The sequence below is a fragment of the Artibeus jamaicensis genome, unplaced genomic scaffold (assembly GCF_021234435.1).
Source record: "Artibeus jamaicensis isolate MK-2021 breed Jamaican fruit bat unplaced genomic scaffold, CSHL_Jam_final scaffold_537, whole genome shotgun sequence".
In the NCBI taxonomy this organism is placed as follows: Eukaryota; Metazoa; Chordata; class Mammalia; order Chiroptera; family Phyllostomidae; genus Artibeus; species Artibeus jamaicensis.
The window spans coordinates 20767639-20780574 of NW_026522047.1; the positions used below are offsets into that span (position 1 = coordinate 20767639).

The 12936-nt window shown below is 42.1% G+C and overlaps 1 protein-coding gene across 5 annotated transcripts in view; it reads left to right on the plus strand.

Annotated features, from left to right (window-relative positions):
* The window catches only part of FHIP1A (FHF complex subunit HOOK interacting protein 1A), a 200286-nt gene that overhangs the window by 22361 nt on the left and 164989 nt on the right, over positions 1-12936 (plus strand). The window contains exon 1 of one of the 5 annotated variants that reach the window (XM_053658219.1): positions 4238-4380. The exons of the other annotated variants lie outside the window; for them this stretch is intronic. The gene's annotated coding sequence lies outside the window, so the exon portion shown is untranslated. Of the gene's footprint in view, positions 1-4237; positions 4381-12936 lie in introns of those variants that run through there. 5 annotated transcript variants of the gene reach the window in all.

The window sequence follows — 12936 nt, forward strand, 5'->3', positions numbered from 1 at the left end:
CCTGGCATGTAATAGGAATGTGTTGAGGGCCTGGCACGTATGAAGCACTATGCCGTGGGCTAGAGAGGATACCAAGACCATCAACTGTCAGAGCTTGTAAATATATACACATATATAACTTCTGTACAAGGCAGAATTCATCCACTCAGCAGACAATTGTTTGACACCTGTGCTGCGCCAGACTGGGCTGGACACTGCAAGTCATTTTTATGTACTTGTCAATTCATCCTGAATTTTTGGTCGCCTCCTGTGTGCCAGGCAGTTTTCTGGATCCCGGGGATATAGTTGAGAGCAAAGCAGGCAAGGTCTGGAGTCTCACCAAGTGTTGATTTTAGTAGAAAGGAGGCAGACAGTAAGTAAGCAAGCGAAATCCTGCTCTGCGGAGAAGTAAAATGGGAGGGTGTGCAGAGAGGAACTGGGCGGCTTCACTGGATTGCCAAGGTAAGTACGGCATGATCCTCGCGCTGGAGGAGACAGTCCTGTGGACAGTTACCTGCAGTATGATTCACTGTGTGCAAGGACTGATGTAGGAACAGAATACCTGGGTGAGGCCGACTGTGAAGGGTCTTGCTTATATCCTCACTCGAGAGCTGAGAGATGACTGTAAGCAGCCTGCTGACCACGCCAGAGGCATGCTTACCATGGTAATTGTGGAGCATTCCAAAATACAGGCTGAACAGGGGAGAGACTGATGCTAGGATGTGGTCATCTTGCTCTGGAATTACAGGCCCAGACAAGTGCAGGGGGGGAGGAGAGAGGAGGAAGTGTCAGTTCTCAATGAGAGAACTTCCTGAGTGAGGAGACTTTTAAACTTGGTCTTGAAACCTACAGAGATGATGGGGAGGGCATCTTGTGGTTATATTGCCATAAACAAAAGAGGGAAGATGCAGCCTGTTTTGGCAGTGGCTAGGCTTACAGACTAGCTGGAGCATATGCTATTTGAGAGCGAAAGCTGTGGTGGCTGGGGGGTAGGTGTGATGAACTGGGATGCTTCAGGTAAGCAGAGGGCAGCTGCGGACAGTGTTTCAGTAAACCGACATCATCACAGCCTTAGGCATATCGTTTTTGTAGCGGTACAAAAGAAACTGGATGGGGAGACAGAGGTGGCGAGGAGATAATTCAGGAGCTGTTGTGATGGCCCTGACTAATTAGGGAGCTGATCCAGAAAGACGCCCTGGGCTGGAGTAGAGATCATGGGACCGGTGTGCAGGTAGATGGTTGTGTAAGGCAGACTAGTGATCAGATGTGGGAAGTTGGGGAGCAGAAGGAGAAAAATGGATTCCAAGTATGTAAGCCTAGATGACTGAGACGATTTCTGTGACCCACTGGGAGTGGCAGAAGGAACAGTGTGTTAGAGAGGACAGGTTACTTAGATTACTTTGGGATTCGTGGAGTGAACGTGGTGGAGGTCTTGAGGTGACAGTGTCAGATCAGTGCAGGAAAGTAAGAGTTTAGCTCTGGGTTTGAGTATGTGGACCGGGGTGGTAGATAAGCTGCTCCAGTTGCAGGGCAGATGACTTTGACCAGGGACTGACTTGTTCGAAGAAAGGAGGCAAGGGTGGAAACCAGAAACACTGTACTTTTGGCCCTTTATTGTTACTGTGTCCTTGCCTTTACCACTGATACTCTCTTAATGAAACCATTGGACTTTCACCCCTTCACTCCCAGCTCAGTTTGCGGTGTTGCTTGAAAAATTATGCACCTGGGCCACGTTATTTTAACTCCGTGTAGAGTTCAGTTTTAATCACGGACAACGTAAACAGCTTTGTGACCTCATTTGCTATTGGGATGTTACTGGGATATTTTCCTTTTACGTCTTTCGGTGTCTCCTAGAGCAGCTGTTTTGTAGGAAATGGTAGCAAACAGCTTTGCTTCCCTGGAGGAGTGCAAATGTTTGTTCCTCATGGGAAGTGATTTAACCGGTCATGTTTACTTTTTTCACCTTGGCTGCTGAGAAGCACAGAATCAGATTCTCTACTCAACTGTAGTAACTGTAGGTCTCCACATGGAAGTTCCATTCCAATACCTCCTACCCCAACCACAACCTTCATTTCCTTCTCCAAGTTATGCTCTCCTTGGTCATGACTTTTAATTTTCTTATTTAAGACACACAGTTCTTGCAAGCCAACCTCAAATTCTTTGTGGAATGAGATGAGGGCTAAATAAATAATGCCACTACGCTGCTTGTTATTTGAATGAGATACAGTCAGAATGTTGCGGACCAGACCACAGATACAAGAACATCGGTACATATGTACAAGGACATGTTCTAAATGTGTATGTTCTTTGTTCTCTATGAACTTTGTCTTCACCAGTAATTTTTAGGTAAATGGTACATACAATGAAAGATTATAAACCTGACTAAATGAAAAACGATGCAACAGTGATAGCCAAGTTCGTGAGTGAATATCCACATTCTGCACAGTCCACTCTGCCTCTTAACCAGGTATTATTTCCCAGGTATACGAGTCTTTGCAATAAGAATTGGAGTTTTCTGGTTAGTCATGCATTAATGTTAATAGTCGGTCCATTTGGAAACTTGGAGGGGCTATTAGTAATGGCCTGGGGCTGGTTGAGCAATGTGATCTAGTAATGCTTTTATTTCTTATCAATGTCTGCATACCTTATCTTAGAAGGCTGTGTGGGGTTTGGGACTGGCCACTGTTGAGCAATGAACAGGTCCCTAGTTAGGTGGAAAGAACTGGCCTCTTCCCACCAATCATTCCTGGATTCTGTTGTCTAAAGAAAGATCTTTTTCTTTCATTCTATAGAGGGAAACTTTTGCTTTCAGTGACCAGATGAGGAACCAGACTCCTATGTAAAAAAAAAACAAAAAAAACCCCTATTCAATTAAAATAGCCGAATAAAGGGTTATCTGTGGTTGTTGAATTTGACCCCTGCAGCCTCCAGTAGACAATTTCCCCCAGTTTTAAACTTGATGAAGTGTTGCCCTTCCCTGAAACGACTCTGTGTGTTCTTATAGAGTGGGAACACTGCAAAACATTGCCAAATGAAGTTGAAGTACAAAAACTTTGTACAATCAAGTGCACATCAAGTGAGATAGTTCTAGGAACTTTGTTTTAAAAACAGTAGTGTTTAGATGTAAGTCATTTTTGTTTGTTTCAGACTGATTACCTAGTTTCTATTTACATGAGGTGTATTGATATCAAACTATCTTTGTGACTCAGTTTGTATCAGGATAAGTACATTTAGTTGATTAAGTGGCATTTACTTATTCAGACCCATCTCATTCCCCCAGAGGAAGTGCAGTCGTTCTAGATGGGGCAGCAATGCCTCAGTTTCTTCTCTGTGAACATCACAAGCGTGGGGTTTGCCATCTTGGGAGAACTGAGGCCTGGTCTTCTGCCTCGTGTCCGTGTTAAATTTCTTGGTTTTCATTAGAGCTTCTCAGCCCTACTCAAACTGACCATTGTTTATTGTAAAAAAAACTATCCTTAGGGTTTTTGTTACGTTTCACAGAACCTCCTGTCAGGAACCATAGCTTGAATTGCTTTCTGATCTCAGCACGAAAATAGTTGTTCTTTGAGCAAGTGGGTTATTTTTACCCCATGGACATCGAGTCTTAGAACAGATCATGTTCCCCTCTGCATGTTCGCTGCAGCAGAGCTTGGACTCCCTGCCCCTCCTTCCCCGCCCTCTGCCCCCTTAGCTGTCTGCAGCACCTCTCTTTCGGCTCTCACTTTGCCCGTGGCTCCACTGGTTGGTACTTATCTTATCCAACTAGTTTTAAAAGCTGTTTGAAGATAAGGATTCTACTACTAAAAAGTATTCTCTGCAGAGCTATTGCACTGACTTGTACATATTTGACTATCAACTAATAGATGAATTGAGTGTTACTAGGCCATTCAAAAATAGCCTCATGTTGGGCTCTACCTAGTGTTATGGGTAAGGAGAAAGAAATATGTAATTTGCCAGTGAAGCTTGTGAAATATGCTGAGGATCAGAGGGATTGTATATTGGAAAATGTGGCACGATGAACTGGAATGCCCCTACACATGAGAAAAGAATGATGAATATAGGGACCAATGCTGCTATTTTTGTCCTTGTGTCATACCTAAATATACTGCTGTGTCACAGTTGGTAGCCTGGCATCTCCTAACTTTGCTCCAGTAAGAAAGGTCAATTCTCTCTTCTCCTAAACAAAAGATAAGGAGTTTGTTAGGACAGAAACAATTTAATCTGTGAAGGTTTAGAAGAAGGTCTCTGCGTACAAATAGTGTAGAAACAACTAATTTGCAATGCAGACGATATCACCTCTAAAATGGTCGTGAGCTGCAGCCGATGATCCATGTGTTTGGCTGTTACTGTGTGTGATTACATTTCAGCACAACCAAAGAGTGCGGAGGACAGACCCATGCGGTGAGTTGTTGTGGCCTGTGACACACAGTCAAAACTCTTTCCTAGGGAAGGCCATTGAAATGCAAATGAATCTAGTTAACTGAACGCTAAAGATCATCCAATACATAACACTCTATTTCACAATTAAATTTAAAAAATCTGCACTTGGTGTATTGAGAAAGGAAAGCTTTGTTTTTTAAAAATTAAAATTTGTATTTTATTCGTTATGACATGTTATTGGTAAACACCATGGTTCCAATAGTAAAACTATAAATATCAGATGCTTAGGAAAAAACCTCACTAGAGAAAACTTTTTTTCTTATATTTCTCTCTCCCTTTCCTTCCTCTGACAATAGAATAAAAAAATTTGTTCAATTAAAAACAAAAAACTGAAGCCCTGTCTTACCAGAATTTAATTTTTTTAGAAAATTTTGCTTTGGGTCTTGAAAGGGGGACTTTGAAGTGTCTGTAGTTGAAAACATGTCTTTAAGGATCCTTTATGGAATTAATGAGGTACCAATTATTCAGCATAATACTGATTATATTAATCTAGTTTCAAATTTTCTTTACTTCTGAGGCATGTTTTCTCCAAAGGAAACTTAATTAGTGGCATTTGTAGAGGAGGAGGCCATGGCTTTAAAAGCACTCCAACTCCTCGGAGGGGTGAGTGAGTTTGTCAGTCATGACAAGGGCTTAGAACAGTGTCTGGCGTAAAGTGAGTGCTGTGTACGAGTGTTACTGTTTCTATGTATTGTTGCTATTATATGACCAAGCCATTTATTTATGGAATTAGAAAATATCTTTCATTCCCTCCAGTTGGGTTTGAAGCTCTTCTGAAGCAATTGAAAAGGCTTCTGTTGTTAAAAGTTACAAGAAAAGCTAGAGCATTCTAGAACTCCCCTTCTGCTCCCAGCCTTCTTTTACTCTAGGATGACCTTATTTAAATTTTGTGGACTTCCATTTCCTCATCTGAGACGATAGATCCATGGTGATGGGCACCTGGAATGGTAGGATTTGAGAGGTAGAAGGGGCATTAACCAAATAGTCTACTCTTTGTACTTTTTGGGGAAACTCATCCCTTCTTTAGCTTCAGTTAGTGGGTTTTTTTTAAGTAGATTAGTGTCAGTCTGTATTTTTCCTTTCCTTTTATACTTTTTTTCCCAAAGCAGTTTTTATATATTTACAAACATATTAAATACTTGTTTATATCCCTGCTTGCATGTAAGCTTCACAAGGGCAGGGGTGTTTGTTTGTTTATTTATTTATTTATTTATTTTTGTTCAAGTGCTTGGTACATAGTAGGTGCCAGGTAGGAGCTCAGTAAATATTATTGGATAAATGAATGCATCCTCAATTGCCTAGTGGACATTTCTGTTAATTGGTCACATCTGACTCCTTTATTTTTTTAAATTAAAAAAATTTTAAATTATTTTTTTTACATCTGATTTCCTTTAAAAACAACTTCCATTCATGATTTTCTTATTTCTAACAGTGATGTGATGTTCATGTTAGCAAAAGCAAAATCCCAGAGGAGTTGGCAGCCATACCTAATTTCCTCAATATAGAGGACATTAGATGATTTTCAAGTGGATTTAGAAAGTCAGGGCCACCAAGGCTTTAAGTGCAGAAGCAGTGACATTTTCATACAAGGTCAGTGGACATGAATCTTCTCAAATGAGAAGGTTGAATCTTCTTAGATGGAACCTTCTGAGCCAGAACTGCCCAGGAAGTTACTTGGAATTATCAGAAGTTATTCCTGAAGCCATAGTTTCTACTGGCTTAATATTCCTGACACGCTGCCTTTGTCATGCTGGTTCCATCGGGGATTCCTTGTTGCTTCTAAACAGTCCCAGCTGTGCAGCGTGGTACCCAGTGAAACCACACAGAGCTTTCTAGTTCTAGACCACACTCGTGCCCCTTGCCAGTTCTCTCCCCGGCCGAGGCCTCCTCCTTAGAGGCTCCTACAGCATGGTGACTCCTGCTTTGAAGCCTCTCTGTTCACACTGTGCTGCTGTGCACCACATGGGAACGTTTTCCTCCTTTTTCACTCATCCAAATCCATCTTTCTTAATCCACCAGGAAAGCTTTTGGCTCTTATGTGAAGCCATTTGTATCATGTTTTTGGGCTCCCAAATGTTGCATTATTCTTAAATATTCCATTTGCATCTTTATTGCTTTTCCTACTCACAATTACCTTTCTGAGGGGAGGAACTAATGGAATAATGGCATTGGGGGTTAGGGAATGAATCACAAATCATAACTAAAGCAACACCTGCCAAACTGGAACAAAATTGACTTATTGTAGTGCATATCCTAGCCCGTGGTAAAGTTTCCAGGGGCTTCAGAAAATGCCAAGATTGAGTCCTTCCTACTTTTTTAAGCATTAAAATGTCCTTTGAAAAAGTTAAATGATGGCGATAACATCTAGTAATAGTAATGGCTTCAAATAAATTATCTTTATTTGGAATAAGTAGAACATTTGCAATTGACTTGTGTCCGGAACCACCCTACCTGGTTTCAGGAGCTGTAACCCCCCATGGCTAAGGCTGAGTGAGCGACCTTTGGACCATAAGCCACTAAGGAGACAAAGCTTATTATCTCCCTGACAGGAGAGCTGGTTCTGCTCCTTCATCCATAACTGGCCTGCAGTGCTTGATCAGTTAAGGAGGGAATGACCCAAGACAGGCATGATCATGTGGAGACCCCAGGGAAGGATTTGGGGGGCTATGGAGAAAGGGGGTGATGGACCCTTGCCCCTTGGCTTTGACAGAGCCTGAGGCCTCATTTTGTCTGCAAGAAGTCTCCTGACTTCTTGGCTATCTTGCCTCCTCTGCCTGACTTAAGCATGAAACAATGACAGAGGGCGGTGCAGCCCTGTGCTAGAAAGGGGGGCTCCCTGGGTGATCAGGCCTGAGAAAGGATATGCATAAAATCCTGTGAAATCTGCTTTGCTAAGAATGCTCTCAATTAAATGATAAGAGTCTGAGCAGGAAATGATTTTGTTTCCCAAAGTTTTGTAGCTCTTTTGCTAACAGACCCTGACTCAGAATAAGCCCTTGTAGTTCTTTGTATGCTATCTATTGTTAGATTCTTACTGCCTGACAATGATTAATGAACTTTACCTGTATTCCTGTACAAATTGAAACCCCCCAAAAAACTGTCAAAGCAAGGGTCGGTGCACTCTGCCCTTCAGAGAATGAATGGCTAGGCTGCTCCGAGGCGCTCCCCACTTGAGGGAGAAGCCGTGCCGTTCCTTTTCCTCCACAGGACTCAGTAGTACACGTGAATTTGTTTTGTGTCTCATCCATAATGCCATGGACACTGTAGGCCGGTGTCCAAGTCAGACTTGGTTGCATGCATGTGTAATTTTACTGATTTGTGAAATCAGAAAGTTTAGGAAGGACACAACTTGCTGCCTGCTAATCATGGGACTTACGTACCCTATCCCTTCTCCCTTTACCTGGTGGCCATTCTCTTCTCCCTGCTCAATAGCACAGTATTCACTTTCCAGGGTCTCAGATGTTGGCTTAAGATTCTCATGCCCTGGTTGGACTCTGTTCATTGAGCCTGAGAATGCATGAAAGTTATCTTCTAAATGTGCAAAAAGAATTTCCTTCTATCTCTTGAACTTCAAAGAATATTTTTTTGTATACTGCAGATTAATCTAGACAATGACATTCCATTGCTTTTCTAAGTAAATCAGCTTTATTCATGTCATTAGAAGAGAAATTTTTATGGTTTTCTAATTTTTCAGGCAGATGGAAAAGTCGGTGAGGATACAAAAGACATAAATTTCTTCATTTTCTTTTAAAATCTTAAACCATTCATCTCTCTTGTTCCACATTGTGAGGCAAGTTAACATTCTCCTTTCTGACATTGTTCCGCAATTTCAAGTTTTCTTTGAATACACTATATGTATACTGTTGGAGTTTGACATATTAATTAGGAGGAGTATTTGATCACATCGAATCTTAATAATGTTCAACAATACCCCGTGATTCACACTTGTGCAGAATGCTGACAGGAGACAGGCAGCGGGGGGCCAACACTGTGTTTTGCTGAGCTGACTGGTGACGGGAGAGGCAGGGTGTTGCCATGTTCCCGCAGACATAATGCGGTATCTGCTGGTTGCTGTGCAGTTCCAGACAATGGGTATCTGCTGTCTTAGAGCTTATTGGTTGTAAAAAAAAAAAAACCCAAAAGCTTTTCAAGTTAACTTAAAATAGAAAAAAATCTGAAACACATAGGATTTAACAGCCAATCTCAGTGATGCCAGCGCGCCCACGAGGGATCATGGACTGGCATGTTGCCGCCTCTGGCGTCCTGCCTTTCTCTGCCTCTCCATTTCCTTCTCTTTCACATGGGCCAACGTGTATATGAGTGTACTGCCAGCATGGACATGACCTTCTGATTTTAGGCCGATGATTTTGTTTGTATTTTTCTTAAGTCATATTCTCAAAAAGGACAATTCGATTGGTTTAATGCAGCCTATGGGTCCATTTCCCTGGGATCAGGTAGCTAACAATGACCGGTTGGGGTTGGCATGGGGTGGAATTAATGTGGTACAAATCTGAAATTGGGCAGCTTTTAGTTGGAAATTTCACCTCCTGCATTGGTTCTTTGCTTCTAATTTATTCTTCCCTATTTCCTATCTTTTCGTCTTTTCACTACACACGTGGAAAGATTTCCTCATCATTATTTTATAGTACATTCACTGAATTTATTTTCCGGTAATCTTATTTTCAGAAATATTTACAAAGTTCTTGTTCTCTAATCACTTTATTTTCATTGCATGTCATTCTTGTTTAATGGTTGTAGTATCTTCTTGAATTGTTTTAGAGATACTTATTTTTTAAAAGATTTTATTTATTTTTAGACAGAGGGAAAGGGTGGCAGAAAGAGAGGGAGAAAAACATCAATGTGTGGTTGCCTCTCGTGTGCCCCCTACTGGGGCAACCCAGGCATGTGCTCTGACTGGGAATCGAACTGCAATTGTCTGGTTTGCAGGCCCGCGCTCAATCCACTGAGCTATACCAGCCAGGGCTGAGATACTTCTTTTTAAAGTGTTCTTCTGTTTCTGGAATTAACTATTTTTTCTCAGTGTCATTTATTTATTTTTTCAACCCCCCAACGTCACTGATTTTCCTTGTGCACTTGGTTGCCTATTTATAATTAAGAATAAAGGCCTGGAGTTTCCTCTACTGTTTAAAAAAGATCTGTATGTAGAGTTTTTTTTTGCCCCCAGCTGTCTCTTTCCCCTGAGTAGGAAGTAGGAATTCTAAGTTGTGTGTGTGAGTGTTTTGAGTGTGTGTGTGTGTGTGTGTGTGCGCGCGCGCGTGTGTGTGCGAGATGGGGCTGGGCACTGGGTCGTCTGCTGGCCACTTTGCTTCACCCCAAACGTGCCCTAAACAGGAGGATTCATTCCGAGGGACCAAAATTCACTTCGGGAGGCCTCACGGGCCATCCCTCACTCCCTACCGCCACAGCCGCTCCTGTAAAGATGAACCCCAGACGTCTCACCCGGCACTCCCCTCGGCCCCAGCTCCCCGAGGGCTCCTGCGTTCCTCCCTGCTCTGCCATGCCTGTTGACTCCAGGCCCAGAGCTTCCTCGGTGCCCCGGTGGCTGCTCCCCCCTCACTGTTTTACCTGTCAGCACATCCCTGTTTCCCGCTCTTCTTTCCAGAGATTTGTTGAAATCTCTTGTCCATTTAAAGTTCTCTTCCAGCAAACTTCTCTCCGTCTTCAGAATTCTTCAGTTTCGTGTTTTGACACTTTCGCTTCCTTAGGGATTCCGGAGAGCCAGTCAAGGCTGTCAACAATCTTGAATTAAAACCGCATCAGATTGTCCTTTGAAAAGATAACATTTGGTTTTGGGCTTTTATTTTACTCTTTTAAAAATGAGACCTATACCATACACACACAAATATAAAAGAATACATATCAGTGTATATGTATAATTAAAAGAGAAAGAATAGAGAGAACACTGGTACCTACTACGTAGCTTGAGAAATAGAACATTATATTTTTAGTTCCTTGAAACCCCCATGTTCTTTCTTGATCGTGTCTTCCTCATCCCGTCTGCCCCTGGGGTAACCATTATTTTTCACTCTTCAGTCATTCCCTTGCTTTTTATAAAAACATGAATTCGCCTTATATATATTTATCTCTAAACAATGTATTGTTCAATTTTAGCTACTTTTGCTCTTTGCATACAGCATGTATTCTTCTGAACCCTGCTATTTTGCTCAGGAATGCTTTGAGCTTCATGTTTATTCATGAGGCTGTATGCTGTTTATTTGACGGCTATAGAGCATTGTAAGAATATACCACCCTGAGTTACGTTTTCCACTGCTGATGGACATTTGTGTTTGTGTAACTTTTTGCAACCATGAGAAAGAGTGGCATGAACATAGTTCCTCTTGCACACATGCTAGAGTTTCTCTAACGTGTAAGCCCAGGAGTGGAAGCGTGGAGTCATCGAGTATACATACATACGCACGGTTTCACTAGGCGACGACAACCGTGTGCGGAGTGGGTATACCAGGATCACGCGCACAGGAGCGCGAAATTGCCTGTGGCTGAACGACCCTCGGGGTGATCAGATTCTTAAAAATTTTTGTCAGCTTGGTGGGTGTGAAATTACATCTTAGTGTATGTTTTTAAAATTGAGATGTGATTTATGTGCAGAATAATTTGCCTTATTGTGACTTCAATTTTTATTTTCCTGATTAGAAATGAGATTAAAGATACATTTCTATACAGCTATTAACCTTTGGTGCTTTCTCTTCTGTGAGTTTGCCGTATTTTTTCCAGTTTTATCTTATTGACCGGTGGGTGTTCCTTATATATCCTGGATGTATGTGTGTGTGGGTGTGTGGGTGTGTTTATAAAATATGTGACAACATTTATTTGTGTGTGGGGGGCAGTATTCAGTTTTCTGCACATATGATTATGGCACTCACCTTTTGATTGTGGTTAATCTTTGACAAAACTGGGAAGTAGGTTTTGGCACCTTAAAACTCTGGCCTCTTTTTTGTCCTGCCCTCCTCCTAATCTACCCCCATTGTGAAACAGTGCTGGGTGAAAAAGCATCCTGCCCTTCAGGAACTCGGTGTTTTCTTTGGCATGCATGCAGTTAAAGCTGGAGCATAGTGCCTGTGACCCGGATGCTGATAGACCGGTGTTGGTTCAGCCAGGCCGGGGCGGCCAGCGCTGGGCCGAGAGAGGCGGTAGGCTGCTGGGAATGCCGGTCCACATCTCTAACCGGAGAGGCCGGTGGTTTTCTTGGCTGTGGTTAACACAGCTCTGAAATTTAATGTTCCGTGAGTTGAATTTATAAAACGATAGCTTTAATTACTACCCATTCATTTCTCCACTTGACAGTGTACCCTGAAGTTGACTTAAGGGACATTTCTTTTAAGCGGCGATAGTTCTAGAAATCAAAACTTTATGAAATGGTTGAAATAGCAGGTTTTATGGTATGTATATTTCACTGCAATCATAATTTAAAAGAAACAACCCCAAAGGCTGGAAAGAAAACTTTTTGGAAGACTCAGGACTCTAATAAAAGTGCAGAGATGACACTTTGAAGTAGTGTATCTGTTTTTGAGTGCAGAGCTGCTCTTTTGAAAGTTAATTACTGATCTGTGGTAATTGGTAATACCCCTTTTCCATAAGCTGCTTATTTTTGGTCATGAATAATATTCTTTTAAGACGGTTTAACTTTTTTTGAGTTTTTGTAAATTTGGGAATGAATTTCAAGGATTATATTTTCACTTGTCTTCTGCCCTTAATCCTAGCTCTCACCTCCCCCTTTGCAGCAGCCTCGTGGGCTTTCTTCCATTCTGTCTGATGAGCATCGTTTTCCTTCCTCGGGGCCTTTGCACAGGTTGTTCTTTTCCTTCTGCCTGCTCCTATTTACCATGATATTTTTAAAAATTGTGATAAAATATACCACATGTTATGGGCTAAGTTTTAATCCCCTGATTCACATGTTGAAGCCCTAACCTTTAGTACCTCAGAGTGTGACTCTTTGGGGACAGGGTCTTTAAAGAGATAATTAAGTGAAAATGAGGTAATGTAGGTGGGGCGGGTCCTGGTTCCATATGAATGGCATCCTGATGGGAAGAGGGGATTTGGACACAGAGCGTGGCAGAGGAAGACCACGTGAAGGCACAGAAGAAGTCACCAACAGGCCGACCTGAGAGTTCCTAGAAGAAGGGGATCCTGCTGTCACCTGACCTTGATCTCCTACTTCTGGCCTCCAGCATTGTGAGAAAATAAATTTGTTGTTTACGCCATTCCATCTGTGGAACTACCATTTATTGAGATAGTCGTAGCAAACTAATGTAATGCAGAAGATAAAATTTACTATTTTAACGAGTGGCATTAAGTACATTCGCATTGTTGTACAAGTGTCCCCACCGTCTGTCCGCAGACCTGTTGTCTTGCTAGACAGACATCCCCTTCTCCCCACCCGTCTCCCCTTCGTCTCTGGAAGCCACCATTCTACTTTCTGGCTCTACAAATCTGAGTACTTGGGTACCTGCTGTGTGTGAAATCATACAGTATTTGTTC